This window comes from Orcinus orca, chromosome 16 (assembly GCF_937001465.1).
Source record: "Orcinus orca chromosome 16, mOrcOrc1.1, whole genome shotgun sequence".
Classification (NCBI taxonomy): domain Eukaryota; kingdom Metazoa; phylum Chordata; class Mammalia; order Artiodactyla; family Delphinidae; genus Orcinus; species Orcinus orca.
Window position 1 is genome coordinate 23,306,033 of NC_064574.1, and position 19,103 is coordinate 23,325,135.

At 44.5% G+C, this 19,103-nt stretch overlaps 1 protein-coding gene across 4 annotated transcripts in view; it reads left to right on the forward strand.

Moving 5' to 3' along the window:
• The first annotated feature begins 2,330 nt into the window (after nt 1-2,330).
• The window catches only part of NDRG3 (NDRG family member 3), an 86,029-nt gene continuing 69,256 nt past the window's right edge, over nt 2,331-19,103 (forward strand). For all 4 annotated transcript variants that reach the window (XM_033433670.2, XM_012534106.3, XM_033433671.2 and 1 more), the window contains exon 1: nt 2,331-2,469. The gene's annotated coding sequence lies outside the window, so the exon portion shown is untranslated. The remainder of the gene's footprint in view (nt 2,470-19,103) is intronic.

A 19,103-nucleotide genomic window follows, 5' to 3' on the forward strand; every position in this document is an offset into this window, starting at 1 on the left:
ACCTGGTGCCTCCTTTGCACTTCTATGAAGGTAGATTTGTTGCCGAATGCAAGTTTGTGTGCCTGACACACAATAAGGCCAAACAAACCCAAACGTCCGAGTTTGGAGCAGAGAAAGCTTTATTGCAAGGGCCAAACAAGGAGAATGGGTGGCTCATACTTAAAAAAAAAAAAAACAACAGAACTCCCAGATGGTTTTTGGTTCTATTGGGCACCTTCTTCCAGAAAAGCCCAGTTTCATCACATGAAGACTTGCTTTGGATGGTATCCTTTCTCTTCAATCAGATTCTTCAACTCTGCTGGAAATGTGGCAACAGCTTCTGAAGCTGAATCCAGCCTCCATACCCTGACACCAAATTAATTCTCAGAGACAGAGTTTTGGGTGAAGTAGAAAATAGCTTTATTGCTTTTCCAGGCAAAGGGCCACAGTGGGCTAATGCCCTCAAAACTGTGTATCTCAACATGGAGGGGGTAGTGAGAAGTTTTATAGTAATGGTTCAAGGAGGGCGTGATCAGCTCGTGGACAATCTTCTAAGTAGTTGGTGGTGAGGTAAGTGGGAGTCAGCATCATCAACCTTCTGGTTCCAACCAGTCTGGGATCTGCAGGCTTGTGGGCAGCATACAGTTGATTTCTCCCACCTGGTGGGGGTTTCAGTATCTGCAAGATAGCAGGTAACAAGATATTGTTACATATATCCCTTGAGTGGGAAACGGGACCCTGCCCCAAGGCTGCATTATTGTTGGTTTTGACTGTCCCTACCTTGTCTCAGCATCCCATCCCTTCCCTAATTAGTAACTGTTTGAATCTGCTTTTGCAACTCAGGAAGGTCCTGGAGGCCGAAAGAAGCCTATTTCCTGTAACCAAGAAATGGCGTGAGTGGGTGGGGGAATTCCCTGGCCGTCCAGTGGTTAGGACTCTGTGCTTTCACTGCCAGAGCCAGGGTTCAATCCCTGGTTGGGGAACTAAGATCCCTGCAAGCTGAGCAGTGTGGCCAAAAAAAGAAAAAAAGAAAAGAAATAGGGGACACAGAAAGGCTCTTGTGCCCAGGACCCCCACAGGGTCCTGCTCAGTATCACTTCTTCACTGGCAGACTCAGTCTCTCTGGCAATTTTTCTATTTTTCTGTCCAAAATACTCCTGAGTCTGTGTAACAATCCCTTATTTGCAGTAAATGGCTTGGTGTCACTCCCTTCAGAAGAGCCCTTGCTGAAGTCTTTATATAGGCTTGAAACTGAGCAGGACCCAGTGGGGCCCTCCTGGGTACAAAAGCCCCTCCATGTCCCCATTTCTTGTCTGTGGAAAGAGGCTTTGGTCTCCTAGGCCCAGGTGGAGGATGGTGACTGCATGCTGACCACAAGCAGTAGATCCCAAACTGGTTGGAACCAGAAAGTCCATGATTAAGATTCCTGAAACATCACCCTGTTACCTCACCACCAACCAATCAGAAGAAAGTTATGCACCCTGCAGCCCTCACCCCAAATGTTGCCTTTAAAATTTCTTCCTTGAAAGGGTTTGGGTCATTTGAGCACCAGTCCACTGTTCCTTGCTTGGCCCTGCAATGGATCTTTGTCTGCTCCGAACTCCAACGTTTTGGTTGGTTTGGCCTCACTGGGTGTCAGACACATGAACTTGGCTTTGACAATAGGCTCAGTGCTTTCTGGGGCAACACGTTGTTGTCAACAGAATATGTATTTTGTTCGTGTCTTCCACAAATCTAACTCCTTTTCACTCTCAAGCACTTTTTATGCACTGTGGCCCTAACTTTTGCAGTTTGAGGTACAAAAGCAAAGCTGGCACAGATTTTTTTCCTGCAGTTTCACAGAAAATTCATTCTTGCTGTAGATCTTAGCAACCTCAGCATACCGTTGTTTTTTTTTTCCTTATTGAGAACTTTCACCTGTTCACCTAAAGGAAGCCCCTCACAGCTTCTCTTTCGCTTATCCACAACACTAGCCATACTACTCTTGCACTTTGGGGCCATTATTAAGTAAAGTAAGGGTTACTTGAACACAAACACTGCCATATGCAGACAATCCATCTGATGAGAGACCGTCACTAAATGATTAAGGGGACAGGTAGCATATACAGCGTGGATATGCTGGACAAAGGAATGATTCACTTCCCCGGGGGAGGGAGCAGGACAAGAGATTTCGACACACTGCTCCGGACAGCACAGCAATTAAAAACTTACGAATTATTTACTTATTTTCCATTCAGTAGTTTCAGACCAGAGTCGGCCAAGCGGAACTGAAACCACGAAAAATCAGGCAAACTACTGTACACGGAAAATGGCGCCAGCTCAGCCACCATCTTCTCCGTACGTCCCCGGGCGGGCGGGCACAGCGCATATGCGCCGCCTGGCGTCCTCAGCGCGCCTGCGCGGGCGCAGAGCCTCCTCCCCACCTCCCCACCCCCCGGCCCACTCCCGCCGCCGCGGCTGCTGTGCTGACGGCGGGTGCCGGAGCTTCGGGTGAGTGTGAGCGCCTCAGCCCGGCTGGCGGGGGGCGCGCCATACTGCATGCGGGGTCGTCCCTCCTCTTGCCTTCTCCTTCCCCGCCTCATCACCCCAGTGCGGCCGGGCACCGGGTCAGCGCTGCCAGCCTCGTCTAGGTGTCCGGGCGCCCTCCGCCCTCCTCTCCTGGGGACCCGGGGGCAGCCCGGCCTCCCTCGGCCGCTCCCCACCTGGGCGGCGGGGCCCAGGGCGAACCCGCCAGCGATAGCGTGCAGGCGGCAGCGGCCGAACCTCTGGGTGCCCAACAGCTCAGCCTCAGGGACCCGCCGCAGGCGCGACCCCCTTTCCCGCTCCTGCTCTGCAGGCGGCGGAGCTCGGTGGGCCTCGGGGTCGGGCATTCGTCTGCCCCGTCCGCCCGGCGGGGGGCCTGGAAAATGGGCCGGGAGCTCGCCTTGCACCCGTGCGGTGCCGGTGCCGCAAAGAGTACCCTCTGGCTGGACCCGGCGACGACCATGCGAGGGAGGGGCTTCTTAGCCCCACGTTACAGATGAGGAAACTGAGGCACAGAGCGGTGAAGTGCCCTGCCCAAGGTCACGCGCCAGACGAGAGGCAGGAATGGCTCTTGAATTCAGGGTCTGGGGCTGTCAGGCTAGTGCGGTTGGAATTCGATCTTGTCCCTTTAAAAAAAAATCTGAAATGCACTTTCATCTATGGAGTTGCTTCTTCGACGTCATAAAAGTAGGCTGCAAAAACAGCATTTTCTTGTTGTTGGAGTACAATTGAGGTGTTACTGTAATAATGGTAATAGTAATGTTATTAATTAGGGGCTCACGTTCATCCAGCGCTTGCTGTGTGCCAGGGCTCCTGCCAAGCATTTTAAGGTTATCTCAGTATCTCAGCGCTTCGCCATCGGATGCGTCCTCCTTCCTTTTCATGCAGCTTTTTTTCTGCAGAGCTGGCCTCCCTGTCACAGATAAACTAGGCTTAGGAGGCAGGGACGCTCTCAAGGTGGCTTACTGGCAGAGCAGGGGTAAGCCTTGTGTGCCTGAGTCCAGATTTTGTCCCCAGAGGATATTATTAGCCTTCCTTTTCTGGCTGCCAGGAGTGCAAGACTGGGATAGCTGGGCTGGTTGAATTTGGAGGTGACAGAGCGAATCTGGCGAGCATTCCCCTTATCCTGGGGCTTTCTGGCTGTATTCCAGTGCTGGGCTTGAACATCTCACTTAAGATTAAGTAAAAAGAGAAGGAGAGCATTGACAAGGTAGTGTTGCATCTAAGAAGCCTTACCGATTTAAAGTCCCAAAGGAATGGCTGTAAAAATATGCGAATGTTTCTTCCCCAAAACAACTAGCTCAAACTTTTTTTTTCTTCCTTAGCAAACCCTCCTACACACTTCAAAACTTCATTAACTTACCACCTTTTCTGTGAAGCCTTCCTTGCTTGATTTTCCCAATTAGAATTACACACACATACATATGTATATATGTGTGTGTGTAGGTAGGTAGGTAGGTAGATAGGGTAGCAGCTTCAGTCTTACCCTTTGGACTGTTAGCCCCTTGAGGTCAGGGGCCATCTTTGCAGCCCCAAGTGACTGGCTCATAGTAGGCCCTTGGTAAAGACTCAGTGAATTTCCGTTGCTCCTTTTCATTACTTAAAGGTGATGTTTTCCTGCCCTTCTGTTCCTCCTTCTTGCCCTTCAATTTCTCTTAGCTGTCCTTCTCTTTAGTTTCAACTTCTGGTCATCACCGGCCGCTCAGAGGTCTCTAGTCCACCCTGTTGTGTCTGAAAATTTGCAGAAAAAGGTCCTATGTCAAGAAGCCTGTTTATGCCCAAGAGTGGAGTTGGTATGTGTCACCTGAGTGTACAGGACTGTTTTTATTTGCCTGTTGCACTAAGGTGGCCTGAGGCTTATAGCTTTTTAGTCTATTCCTAAATACATGTAAGATTCATGTTTCCATTCTTTCGCCTTACGTGGCTGACTGCCCCAGTGTTATCAGAGTAATCACAATTTTTACCATAAATCATTTCATAGTATTTATAACAATAAATATTTGAAAGGGCCCTTTGGGAGGCAGTAGGTCTGCCAAAGTACATAGGTTCTCTACATAAATGAAACTTCTAAAATAATTTTTCCAAATAATCTTCTGCGAATAGATTGAGCTGTTATGCATAAGGCGTGGTGCTGGGTGTGGTGGAAGATTCTCATAGTTCTTGTTCAAAGAGCTCACTAGCAAAGCGATATGAGTCTAATGGTATACTCAAGTATAATGGAATAAGATATTCCAATGTGAGACGTTTCATAAAGTCATACGTCGCTCAAGGCTGAAAGGAAGTGTTAGGTCATTGAGTCCAGCTGTCTTGCTTTTACAGACTTCATCCTGAGAAGTGAGCTTGTCCAAGGTCGCAGAAGTGGTGCTACAACTTGAATGTAGACTTTTTATCTATCAAAAGTTTATCAGTATTTCTCTCGGTGAATTTATCCTTAAAGACCGGCAACTTTATTAAAATTTGTGCTTAGAACAGGGGTGAGGAAGAGGTGACAAAAATATGATTCATGTCTTCAAGGGAAGAGTAAAGAACTGTTCTCTATCATTGGAGACAGTGCGTACCTAATTGTGAAATTGTATGGTAGAGGAACTAGGTATGTCATAGGAGGGGGAGGAGCAAGAGAGATCAGTAAGAGCTGTGGTACTGAGAGCACTTTGGGGAGGATCGAGGACTTTCTGGGCTTTAACAGATTGGTATGATCAGAATTAATCAAAAGGACAAGAAATGCATTTTGAAATAGGGTGGTAAAACCAAAACAAGGTTACAGTGCCTGACAATATAATGTTTAAGGGACAATAAAAATAAAAAACCGGCTTGGGGCTTCCCTGGTGGCACAGTGGTTAAGAATCCGCCTGCCAATGCAGGGGACACGGGTTCGAGCCCTGGTCCGGGAAGATCCCACATGCCGCGGAGCAACTAAGCCCATGTGCCACAGCTACTGAGCTTGTGCTCTAGAGCCTGTGAGCCACAACTACTGAGCCCGCGAGCCACAGCTACTGAAGCCCATGTGCCTAGAGCCCATGCTCTGCAACAAGAGGAGCCACCGCAATGAGGAGCCTGCGCACCACGATGAAGAGTAGCCCCCACTCACCACGACTAGAGAAAGCCCGCACACGAAGACCCAATGCAGCCAAAAAAAAAAACCAGCTTGACCAACGTGGCTTGACTGTTAGAGGAGTGGTTCTCAACCATTAGTGTGCATCTGAGTTACCTGGAGAGTTAATTAAAACACAGATTGTGGGGTCCCCACCTCCAGAGATTCTGATTCAATAGGTCTGGAGTGGGGCCTGAGAATTTGTATCGCTAACAAGTTCCCAGATGATGCCGATGCTTCTGATCCAGGGACAGCACTTTGAGAACTTGAGCTGGATTAGAAAGTTGAGAAGCGGGACTTCCCTGGTGGCGCAGTGGTTAAGAATCCGCCTGCCAATGCAGGGGACATGGGTTCGAGCCCTGGTTCGGGAAGATCCCACATGCCGCGGAGCAACTAAGCCTGTGTGCCACAACTGCTGAGCCTGCACTCTAGAGCCCGTGAGCCACAACTACTGAGCCCGCGTGCCACAACTACTGAAGCCCGCGTGCCTAGGGCCCGTGCTCCACAACAAGAGAAGCCACGACAATGAGAAGCCCACACACCGAAATGAAGAGTAGCCCCCGCTAGCCACAACTAGAGAAAGCCCGTGCGCAGCAACAAAGACCCAACAGAGCCAAAAATAAATATATTTATTAAAAAAAAAAAGAAAAAAAAAGTTGAGAAGCTAGAGTCAGAAACTGTCAAAGAACTTGTGCCAAAAAAGTGTAAGAGTGTGTGTGTGTGTGTGTGTTATATACCAGCATAGGAAAGTTCTGGAAAGATACATTCCAGGTTGTAATAGTAGTCATTTCTGGGAGTGGGATTTAGGAGGTTGGAGAATTCACTTTCACTCCATACCTTTCAATACTATTTTTGCATTGTGCACATATAGCTTTTGTATTTTAAAAAGGGAAGAAAAGTAAGAGTCCTTTTTGAAGATATGCACTAAAATATTTATGGATTAAAAAAAGAGCTTGCTAAAGTAATCTAGTGTCATACAACAAACATTTTTAGAGTGTCTGCTCTATGCCAGTTGCTGCTGGTTCTGGAAATACAAAGCCTTTGGTAAAGCTTGTAGTCTGGTGATCGAGATGGGTAGATTGCAGCTCTACTGAGTATCACGTGAGCTTCCTAAGCTCAAGGACAAGGGTCTAGCTCTGTGCGTGGCAGATAATAAGCACTTGGTAAATGATGAATGAATGAGCAAATCCAGGCAAGAAGTGAGGACAGTCAGAAAGAAAAGGAAAGGGCAAATGGGAGATTCTGGAAGAAAAATTGACAAGCCTGAATAGAGATGATGAAAAGAAAGGGTGTATCAAGGACTTTCAGGTCCAAAGATTGATAACATTTGGATTTACTGCAGAACTGGATGTCCAGTCATCTATTCTGAAAGACCTTTTTAAACCATCCCCCCCAGTCCCACTTTTTTCTTTTTTTAAGAGACTGCTTGAAAATAGCACGCAAAAACTTAACTAGATTTAGTATGAGTATTTACCAGGGCTTTCTTTGGTAAATGAAACTTTTTTTCTTTAATCACAGTGCTAATTCTAATGTATTTATAAATATTTATCTATCTATCTATTTAGCTGCACTGGGTCTTAGTTGTGACATGCGGGATCTTTTTAGTTGAGGCATGCGGGCTCTTAGTTGCGGCACGCATGCAGGATCTAGTTCCCTGACCAGAGATGGAATCCAGGCCCCCTGCATTGGGAGCACAGAGTTTTAACCACTGGACCACCAGGGAAGTCCCTTCTCTCCCACTTTTTTTTTGTGTGTGTGTGATACGCGGGCCTCTCCCTGTTGTGGCCTCTCCTGTTGTGGAGCACAGGCTCCGGACGTGCAGGCTCAGCGGCCATGGCTCACGGGCCCAGCTGCTCTGCGGCATGTGGGATCTTCCCGGACTGGGGCGCAAACCTGTGTCCCCTGCATCGGCAGGCAGACTCTCAACCACTGCGCCACCATGGAAACCCTCCCCCACTTTTTGTTTGGAGGTGCTACTTTTTATATTCTTCAGAGATTCAATATAGAAAATTAAAATTAATTTCCCTAATAGAGGAGTTTAGCTATATCATTTGATTGTAATCCCTTTACCACCTAAAAATGCCCACAGTCTACAGTTTGAGTTTTCAATTGACCAAATGTAAATTTCTGATACAGCCACTCTTCATACTTGATTTTATTACTAATTATTTTAAGGTTTTTTTGGTTGTTATTTTGCAGTATCTTTTTAAAGGTAATGCTGTTTCAGGTTTGGAGCTAGTTATGTTTGTGAGTGTGATGGCCCAAAAACTCATATATTAGGATAAGGAAAATTTAGCTCATAAAAACTTGCTTCTCTTTTCTAATGATAACTTAAGAGGAGAAGTCATGTCAGCTTTTCATTTAATTGGAGGTTGTCATATGATAATCTTTCCAGAAATACCATTTGCTTTCAAAAGAGACACAGTTGTTTATTAAAAATGACAGTTTTATCCTTATCTTTTAAGCCTGAACTTTCAACTTGAGGATAAAAATGAATGCTTTTTGAAATTGTGAGATTTCTTAGCTCTAAAACCATTTAATTTGAAACCTAATAATTGGCAGAGAAAGGAGAAGAGAGGAATCAGGCTATTATCTCTTTATCCCTGTAGTTGAGAAAGCTCTGGGGACCAGGCTTTCTGGGACCCAGGTTTTTAACCAGGATGTTGACTAAAGTGTAACTTAGGGTGATTAGACAGTCCACAGGGTAATTGCTTTTCAAATACTTCCAGATTGGTGCAGGTCTGTCCTATTCATTGAAGTAATAATGATGATAATAATAATACCTAAACTTTGTTTGGTGCTTCTCAGTTTTCAAAATTCTTTGATCATTAAGATCCTGGTAGACTCCAGTAGCCAAAGCTGAAAAAAATAAGTAGAAGAATTAATGGTCAGTTGGCATCAAGTGGAAGAGTTGTTTATAGAGGCCTGCCCAAGCTCTAGCTGCAGGTGCTCAGGTGCAAATCCTTATTCTGCCCCTTGCTAGCTGTGTGACCTTTGGCATATTACAGAACCTCTCCAAGCCTCAGTTTCTTCATCTGTAAAATGGGGAGATTACAGTACTATCTTATAAGTGTGTGGGAAAATAAAATGGAATAATGGATGAAACTGCTTATTCTGATATCTGGCATAGAGTCAGTGCTCAATATCTTATGAGCACCAAGTTAGTACGAGTATTAAGTATTGCCTCTTAGGGCTCTTATTTGTCCTTTACCTCCACGCACGTTGTCTTAAAGAACAGATTGTGTTCAGGGATTCTGTCTTATAGCTGGTGGGAACTTGGAACCCATCCCAAGAGCACGTACCAGAGCCTTGCCAGCAGTAGCTTTCCTGGTGTCAAGAGTTGGAGACAGAGGGTAGTGCTTCTGCTTCTAAAGTGACTTTAGTATGACCCCCTTGTTAGGCTTCAGCTGGTTGATGGGTGTCTGGGATTAACAAGAACTCCCCTAGATGTGTGTTGCTTTGTTCTAATAGCTGTCTGTACCAGTACCCTGGGGTGAATAGAATGGTTATACAAGCAGACTCAGATCCCCAGCTTGGCAGTCTCTGCAGACCTCCCGTTTACCACCTGCTGCCAGAATCCTGGAGTGACACAACAGGAAGGTGGGCCTATTGTGAGGGGTGCTACTCTTTTCCTTTTAGAAAAACACAAGGTGCGTGGACAGCCCTTATCCAGGGCTGAGGACTATAGAGAGATTTACTGTTAAAATGAGGGTCTGGGGCTTCCCTGGTGGCTCAGTGGTTGAGAGTCGCCTGCCGATGCAGGGGACACGGGTTCGTGCCCCGGTCTGGGAAGAGCCCACATGCCGCGGAGCGGCTGGGCCCGTGAGCCATGGGCCGCTGAGCCTGCGCATCCGGAGCCTGTGCTCCGCAACGGGAGAGGCCACAACAGTGAAAGCCCCGCGTACCGCAAAAAAAAACCCCCAAAAAACCAAAATAAAATGAGGGTCTGTGGGCATGCTTCAGCAGCTGCCTTTGGTCACTCTCCCCGGCCCCCACCTCTGCTTATGGCGTAGCATCTCTGAAAGTATTTTCCTGGTGAAGAGTAACCCAGACTTTCCTTTATGCAGTGCAAAACGTCAGTGAGCTGTATTTTAAAAAGTCATTGTTTCTTCCACAGAGCTGGGGGGTTGGCTTGTTTATCTGGCTTTCTGGGGAGTCTCCTGAGACCCTTTCCTTTCCTAAGGGCCCTCAGGAGACAGCAATGAAATCAACATCCATTACCCTAGACACTTGAGAGGATGCTTAAGTTAATAGTTTTATGATACGATTAATTCAGGCTTTAACCCTGGCAAAACTTAAGAGGCAAGTCATCAGATTATGCCTCTTAAAGACTGAAGTATGGAATCTAGCCCAGGACTCTGTGGTGTCTTTCAGAGCCTGGAATAGGAGTCCAGATGCCAGTCCCAACCCTACACCCAGCGGACTATGTGAATCTAGGCAGACCACTTAAATTTCTAGGCCTCTTTTCTCATCTGAAAGTGACAGCATGACTGTAGACCAGTGGTCCTCAGTTCTAGCTGCGTGTAAGAATCACCTGTGGAGCTTTAAAGGCAATACCTGGGCCCTGTCTTAGCCCAATTAAATTGGATCCTTAGGGTTGAGGCCTGGGTATTGATGTTCTTCAAAGCTCCCCAGGTCTTTCTAATGTGTAGCTAAGAGAACTGCTGGACAAGATGCCACGTTTTAAACAACTGTGTCATTTTGTTCCTCAGAAACCCTCAGTGATTGTCCAATGATGTCTGAGTCATGTGCTCTGTGTTCTGACCAGCCTTGTCTTCTTTCCCAACTATGTTGTTCTTCCTGGTGTCTCTTGGATATGTTGTGTACATTTATTTCTTTCCCAGCTCAAATGTCCTCACCTGGAATGTCCTCTCCTCCCTTCCAGCTATCCAGAATATATCCATTCACGGCCCACCACTCTTAACTCCTTTGGGAAACTCCTGACCATCCCAGTCCTTAGTTATTTCTCCCACTTCTGCACTGGTTCCGAGCTTCGTTTAACTCTGGCTAAACGTAGTGAACACTAGATGCAATGTAAGACATGATACTCAGGCAACATTCTGTCCTCCTGGGTAGGTGGGACACATGGAAATACCACTGGTTTGACTTGTATACTGTTAAACATCTGTGTAGTATCTTGTATTGTTGGCTCTTTCATTATGGTGTGTATCTTGTAACTGTTAGTTGATGGATGGCTCTCTGTGACCTGACTCCAGTGGACGTTTTTAGCTTTATCACCTATTACCAACAGCAAGCTTCTGCTCTTGCCAAACTGGAACGTTTTCCAGCGGTGCTTTCTCATCATCTTGCTTTTTCGTTCTCCTCCCTTTCTGGCATTCCTTCTTTTATTCTCTCATCCTGACCTATAGGAATGGTATCTATTCTTCAAGGTCCAGTTCAAATATTACCTCCTCCATGAAACTTTTTCTCAGCACCACAACCTGCATTGAGTGACCTTTGCTGTAAACCCCTGTAACCCTTAGAGCAGTGGTTCTCAGCTGGGACTGATTTTGCCCCCAGAGGACATTTGGCAATACCTGGAGATATGTTTCGTTGCCACAACTGTGGGAGGAGGGTGCTGCTAGCATTCAGTGGGTGGAGGCCAGGGATGCTACTAAACATGCTACCCAGGACAGCCCCACAACAAAGAATTATCTGGCCTGAAATATCAGTGGTGCTGAGGTTGAGAAAATGCCTTAGAGTTTGTCCAATTCATAGGCTCATGTTTATCCTGCCTCGAACTGTAGTGATTTGTTTATAGACTTAATCTCCCCCACTCAATTGAATTAATGGGTGAAGGCAGACTCCAGTTACAAATCTGGGCTTTCTTGTTATTAACTTCATATTAAGATTTAATCCTAGAGCCTGTGGCCAGATCCTAACTGCACAGTGTAACTGAGGACCAGAGATAAAGCGGTCCTTAGTGTGGGATGGGCGCAGTGAGGCAATCAGCTGAATTTCTCTCCTTTTTACCTCCAGGTCTTTCCATCTGTGATAACCTGGGAGGAACTGTGGTGCAGGGCATAGAGTAATAAGCATTGGGGATCAGAAGAAAATTGGATTTTGGTTCGAGCCGTTGCATTTATTAGTTGTGTTTTTTGGTCAGTCCATTTCACCTCTTTAAGCCTCAGTTTCCTCATCTCTGCGATAGAAATGATGCAGTGCCCCAGTGTTGTACCTCACAGTGCCATTGTGATAATCCAATGAGATGGTAGGTCTTTAACCTAAATTGTAAAGTGCTGTAATAATCATTTAGCCAGGGGTTTATAGGTAAAAAGAGAGGACGTGAGTCAGCTTGCTGTAGGAACACCACTGTCCACTTTCCCAGCCAGTCCTCTGGCCACTTCCTGCAGCTTTCCAGTCATAACTGCTTCAGCACCAGCTCCAGCTGACCCCTTCCAGCTCAGTCTCCTTAGTGTGCCTCCCTCGTTTGCTGCCTTCATTTTGGTTTGGTTATCTGCCTGCAATCTTGCCAAAACCAAAAGTGACTGATTTTGCCCTTAGAATACAAACTAGTGGCCGGGTGTCAGTACATCCTGGCAAAGCATGATGAAGGCCAAACAAATTACCTGGGTCATAGGGAAAAGCTACAAAATAAGACAGTGTAGGGCTTCCCTGGTGGCGCAGTGGTTGAGAGTCCGCCTGCCGATGCAGGGGACACTGGTTCGTGCCCCGGTCCGGGAGGATCCCACATGCCACGCGGTGGCTGGGCCCGTGAGCCATGGCCGCTGAGCCTGCGCGTCCGGAGCCTGTGCTCCGCAACGGGAGAGGCCACAGCAGTGAGAGGCCTGCGTACCGCAAAAAAAAAGTAAGGGGGGGGGCATTATCTTTTTTAAAAAAAATAAATTTATTTATTTATTTTATTATTATTTTTTAAATCTTTGGCTGGGTTGGGTTTTCACTGCTGCGCACAGGCTTTCTCTAGTTGCGGCGAGCGGGGGCTACTCTTCTTCGCAATGCGCGGGCTTCTCATCGTGGTGGCTTCTCTTTCTGCGGAACACGGGCTCTACGCACGTGGGCTTCAGTAGTTGTGGCACGCGGGCTCAGTAGTTGTGGCTCACGGGCTCTAGAGCGCAGGCTCAGCAGTTGTGGTGCATGGGCTTAGTTGCTCCGCAGCATGTGGGATCTTCCCGGACCAGGGATCAAACCCACGTCCCCTGCATTGGCAGGAGGATTCTTAACCACTGTGCCACCAGGGAAGTCCAGGCCATTGTCTTTTGACAGGGAAAGTCAATGGCATTAAAATCTAGAAAAAATAAGATTCAGTACTCCATGCTAAAAAGCCCATGACTATGACTTATTAAACATCTAGAAAATGACATTTCTGAACTTAAGTGCAAGCAAAAATAACCAAGAGAGACACCAGTGTTCTTTGATACACAGAGTCAGCACTGAGAGGGCCTTTAAAGATCATCAAGATTACTGACTTTTAATTATTGCACCAAAACCCTGATTCTTCTAGTCATGGAAAGAGCGCATCAGATGTGGACTCTAGACCTAGGTGGGCCCCTACCTAGCTGAATGGCACTAGGCAAAGCACTTCTCCTTTCTGGACCTCAGTTTCCCCATCTGTCAAGAGAAAAGGCTGGGCAGGATGACATTTTAGGCCCCTGATAGGACTGACATTCTGTGACCCAAAAGCTCCCTGTAAATGTCGTACTTTACATATTCCCCAGGGTAAGCACTCCCCTATCCTCTGCTTCACAGGGCTCTTACTATAATCCTACGAGGTCACCCAGTTATCAGTCTAATGAGGTTCAACGATTAGCTGAAGGTCACTCAACAAATCAGTGGGAGGGTGCACTTGGCCTGATTCCAGGGACATGAGGGTCTCAGGCTTTTATCTGACTCTACACTGTTTATTTAGTCAGAAAAACGCACGGAGATTTCCAGGGCTTAAAAACATTGTTTTGCTGCTTTAAAAAGACAATAAGGGACTATACATAGTATTGGCTTTCTAAACTATACACTGTATTTTTTTTTGGGGGGGGGGTACGCAGGCCTCTCACTGCTGTGGCCTCTCCCGCTGTGGAGCACAGGCTCTGGATGCGCAGGCCCAGTGGCCATGGTTCACGGGCCCAGCCGCTCCGCGGCATGTGGGATCTTCCCGGACCGGGGCACGAACCCGTGTCCCCTGCATCGGCAGGCGGACTCTCAACCACTGCGCCACCAGGGAAGCCCCCCCTTTTTTTTTTTTCGTTTTTTGGCCATGCCACACAGCTTGTGAGATCTTAGTTCCTGAACCAGGGATTGAACCCAGGCCCCCAGCAGCGAGAGCGTGGAGTCCTAATTACTGGCCTGCCAGGGAATTCCCACTAATGGCCCTTTCTTAGTCCTCCTCCTCTTTTCTGCTTCAGCATTTGACAGTTTCCCTTCCCTTCCATGTAACTTGGTCTTCTTCCTTGACTTCTTTGACGTTGTATTTCTGCTTTTCCTCTTGCATCTCTGAGCTTTTTTTTTTGATTGTGCCAGGCCTTAGTTGCGGCATGCGGGCTCCTTAGTTGTGGCATGCAAACTCTTAGTTGTGGCATGCACGTGAGATCTAGTTCCCTGACCAGGAATCGAACCCAGGACCCCTGCATTGGGAGCACGGAGTCTTATCCACTAGGCCAGCAGGGAAGTCCCTCTGAGTTTTCTTTTTCTTTGTTTCTTTTCCGTCACTGAACTGTCTTTCAGAAGAACCCAGGGCCTGCAGCTCCTCCTTCTCTCTGGTTTGGTGAGCGCCTACAGATTTTCCTCACTAATTCTGACTCCTACCTGTGTATCTCTTGTAAGGCCAAATTTCAGTTCTGGTTCAAAAGTGTTTTTTTCACCAATTTCTCAGTTCCCCCATTTCCGTTAACAGTGCCATCATTTTTTTATCCCTAGAAACCTTGGCAAAATCTGGCTCTTCTCTGATCTCAGGCTATTTTTTACCAACCATATACCCCAGATCTCCCTTTTTCTTTCTTTCTTTTTTTGAATTTTATTTATTTTTTATACAGCAGGTTCTTATTAGAATAAGAATCTCCCAATCTCCAAATTCATCACACCACCACCACCACCCCTACCGCTTTCCCCCCTTGGTGTCCATACGTTTGTTCTCTATATCTGTGTCTCTATTTCTGTGCTGCAAACCGGTTCATCTGTACCATTTTTCTAGGTTCCACATATATGCGTTGATATGCGATATTTGTTTTTCTCTTTCTGACTTACTTCACTCTGTATGACAGTCTCTAGATCTATCCACGTCTCTACAAATGACCCAGTTTTGTTCCTTTTTATGACTGAGTAATATTCCATTGTATATATGTACCACATCTTCTTTATCCATTCGCCTGTCGATGGGCATTTAGGTTGCTTCCATGACCTGGCTGTTGTAAATACTGCTGCAGTGAATATTGGGGTGCATGTGTCTTTTTGAATTATGGTTTTCGCTGGGTATATGCCCAGGAGTGGGATTGCTGGGTCATATGGTAGTTCTATTTTTAGTTTTTTAAGGAACCTCCATACTGTTCTCCATAGTGGCTGTATCAATTTACATTCCCACCAACAGTGCAAGAGGGTTTCTTTTCTCCACACCCTTTCCAGCATTTATTGTTTGTAGATTTTTTGATAATGGCCATTCTGACTGCTGTGAGGTGCTACCTCACTGTAGTTTTAATTTGCATTTCTCTAATAATTAGTGATGTTGAGCAGCTTTTCATGTGCTTCTTGGCCATCTGTATGTCTTCTTTGGAGAAATGTCTATGTAGGTCTTCTGCCCATTTTTGGATTGGGTTGGTTGTTTTTTAAATATTGAGCTGCATGAGCTGTTTATATATTTTGGAGATTCATCCTTTGTCCGTTGATTTTTTGCCAATATTTTCTCCCATTCTGAGGTTTGTCTTTTCGTCTTGTTTGTAGTTTCCTTTGCTTTGCAAAACCTTTTAAGTTTCACTAGGTCCCATTTGTTTATTTTTGTTTTTATTTCCATAACTCTAGGAAGCAGATCAAAAAAGATCTTGCTGTGATTTATGTCAAAGAGTGTTCATCCTATGTTTTCCTCTAAGAGTTTTATAGTGTCCAGTCTTAACATTTAGGTCTTTAATCCATTTGTGTATGGTGTTAGAGAGTGATCTAATTTCATTCTTTTACATGTAGCTGTCCAGTTTTCCCAGCACCACTTATTGAAGAGACTGTCTTTTCTCCATTGTATATCCTTGCCTCCTTTGTCGTAGATTAGTTGACCATAGGTGCATGGGTTTATCTCTGGGCTTTGTATCCTGTTCCATTGATCTATGTTTCTGTTTTTGTGCCAGTAGCATATTGTCTTGATTACTGTAGCTTTGTAGTATAGTCTGAAGTCAGGGAGTCTGATTCCTCCAGCTCCGTTTTTTTCCCTCAAGACTGCGTTGGCTACTTGCAGTCTTTTGTCTCTCCATACAAATTTTAAGACTTTTTGTTCTAGTTCTGTAAAAAACGCCACTGGTAATTTGATAGGGATTACACTGAATCTGTAGATTGCTTTGGGTAGTATAGTCATTTTCACAATATTGATTCTTCCAATCCTAGAACATGATATATCTCTCCATCTGTTTGTGTCGTCTTTGATTTCTTTCATCAGTGTCTTATAGTTTTTTGAGTTCAAGTCTTTTACCTCCTTAGGTGTTTATTCCTAGGTATTTTATTCTTTTTGTTGCAATGGTGAATGGGATAGTTTCCTTAATTTCTCTTTCTGATCTTTCATTGTTAGTGTATAGGAATGCAAGAGATTTCTGTGCATTAATTTTGTATCCTGCAACTTTACCAAATTCATTGATGAGCCCTAGTAGTTTTCTGGTGGCATCTTTAGGATTCCCTATGTATAATATCATGTCATCTGCAAACAGTGACAGTTTTACTTCTTCTTTTCCAATTTGTATTCCTTTTATTTCTTTTTCTTCTCTGATTGCTGTGGCTAGGACTTCCAAAACTATGTTGAATACTAGTGGTGAGAGTGGACATCCTTGTCTCATTCCTGATCTTAGAGAAATGCTTTTAGTTTTTCACCATTGAGAATGATGTTTGCTGTGGGTTTGTCGTATATGGCCTTTATTATGTTGAGGTAGTTTCCCTCTATGCCCACTTTCTGGAGAGTTTTTATCGTAAGTGGGTGTTGAATTTTGTGAAAAGCTTTTTCTGCATCTATTGAGATGATCATATGGTTTTTATTCTTCAATTTGTTAATATGATTGATCACATTGATTGATTTACATATATTGAAGAATCCTTGCATCCCTGGGATAATTCGCACTTGACCATGGTGTATGATCCTTTTAATGTGTTGTTGGATTCTGTTTGCTACTATTTTGTTGAGGATTTCTGCATCTGTATTCATCAGTGATATTGGTCTGTAATTTTCTTTTTTTTGTAGTATCTTTGTCTGGTTTTCGTATCAGGGGGATGGTGGCCTCGTAGAGTGAGTTTGGGAGTTTTCCTTCCTCTGCAAGTTTTTGGAAGAGTTTGAGAAGGGTGGGTGTTAGCTCTTCTCTAAATATTTGATAGAATTCACCTGTGAAGCCATCTGGTCCTGTACTTTTGTTTGTTGGAAGATTTTTCATCATAGTTTCAATTCATTACTTGTGATTGGTCTTTTCATATTTTCTGTTTCTTCCTGGTTCAGTCTTGGAAGGTTATACCTTTCTAAGAATTTGTCCATTTCTTCCAGACTGTCCATTTTATTGGCATAGAGCTGCTTGTAGTAGTCTCTTAGGATGCTTTGTATTTCTGTGGTGTCTGTTGTAACTTCTCCTTTTTCATTTCTAATTTTATTGATTTGAGTCCTCTCCCTCTTCTTCTTGATGAGTCTGGCTAATGGTTTATCAATTTTGTTTATCTTCTCAAAGAACCAGCTTTTAGTTTTATTGTTCTTTGCTATTGTTTTCTTTGTTTCTATTTCATTTATTTCTGCTCTGATCTTTATGATTTCTTTCCTTCTGCTAACTTTGGGTTTTGTTTGTTCTTCGTTCTCTAGTTCCTTTAGGTGTAACGTTAGATTGTTTATTTGAGATTCTTCTTGTTTCTTGAGGTAGGCTTGTACAGCTATAAACTTCCCTCTTAGAACTGCTTTTGCTGCATCCCATAGGTTTTGGATCCTCGTGTTTTCATTGTCATTTGTCTCTAGGTATTTTTTGATTTCCTCTTTGATTTCTTCAGTGATCCCTTGGTTATTTGGTAATGTATTGTTTAGCCTCCATGTGTTTGTGTTTTTTACATTTTTTTCCCTGTAATTGATTTCTAATCTCATAGCGTTGTGGTCAGAAAAGATGCGTGATATGATTTCAATTTTCTTAAGTTTACTGAGGCTTGATTTGTGATCCAAGATGTGATCTATCCTGGAGAATGTTCCCTGTGCACTTGAGAAGAAAGTGTAATCTGCTGTTTTGGGGTAGAATGTCCTATAAATATCAATTAAATCTATTTGGTCTTTTGTGTCATTTAAAGCTTGTGTTTCCTTATTAATTTTCTGTTTGAATGACCTGTCCATTGGTGTAAGTGAAGTGTTGAAGTCCCCCACTATTACTGTGTTTCTGTCTATTTCCTCTTTTATAGCTGTTAGCAGTTGCCTTATGTATTGAGGTGCTCCTATGTTGAGTGCATATATATTTATAATTGTTATATCTTCTTGGATTGATCCCTTGATCATTATGTAGTGTCCTTCCTTGTCTCTTGTAACATTCTTTATTTTAAAGTCTATTTTATCTCATATGAGTATTGCTACTCCAGCTTTCTTTTGATTTCCATTTGCATGGAATATCTTTTTCCATCCCCTCACTTTCAGTCTGCATGTGTCCCTAGGTCTGAATTGGGTCTCTTGCAGACAGCATATATATGGGTCTTGTGTTTGTATCCATTCAGCAAGCCTGTGTCTTTTGGTTGGAGCATTTAATCCATGCACATTTAAGGTAATTATCAATATGTATGTTCCTATGACCATTTTCTTAATTGTTCTAGGTTTGTTTTTGTAGGTCCTTTTCTTCTCTTGTGTTTCCCACTTAGGGAAGTTCCTTTAGCATTTGTTGTAGAGCTGGTTTGGTGGTGCTGAATTCTCTTAGCTTTTGCTTGTCTGTAAAGCTTTGGATTTCTCCATCGAATCTGAATGAGATCCTTGCTGGGTAGAGTAATCTTGGTTGTAGGTTCTTCCCTTTCATCACTTGAAGTATATCATGGCACTCCCTTCTGGCTTGTAGAGTTTCTGCTGAGAAACCAGCTGTTAACCTTATGGGAGTTCCCTTGTATGTTATTTGTCATTTTTCCCTTGCTGCTTTCAATAATTTTTCTTTGTCTTTAATTTTTGCCAATTTGATTACTATGTGTCTCAACATGTTTCTCCTTGGATTTATCCTGTATGGGACTCTCTGTGCTTCCTGGACTTGGATGGCTGTTTCCTTTCCCGTGTTAGGGACGTTTTCGACTATAATCTCTTCAAATATTTTCTTGGGTCCTTTCTCTCTTTCTTCTCCTCTGGCGCCCCTGTAATGCAAATGTTGTTGCATTTAATGTTGTCCCA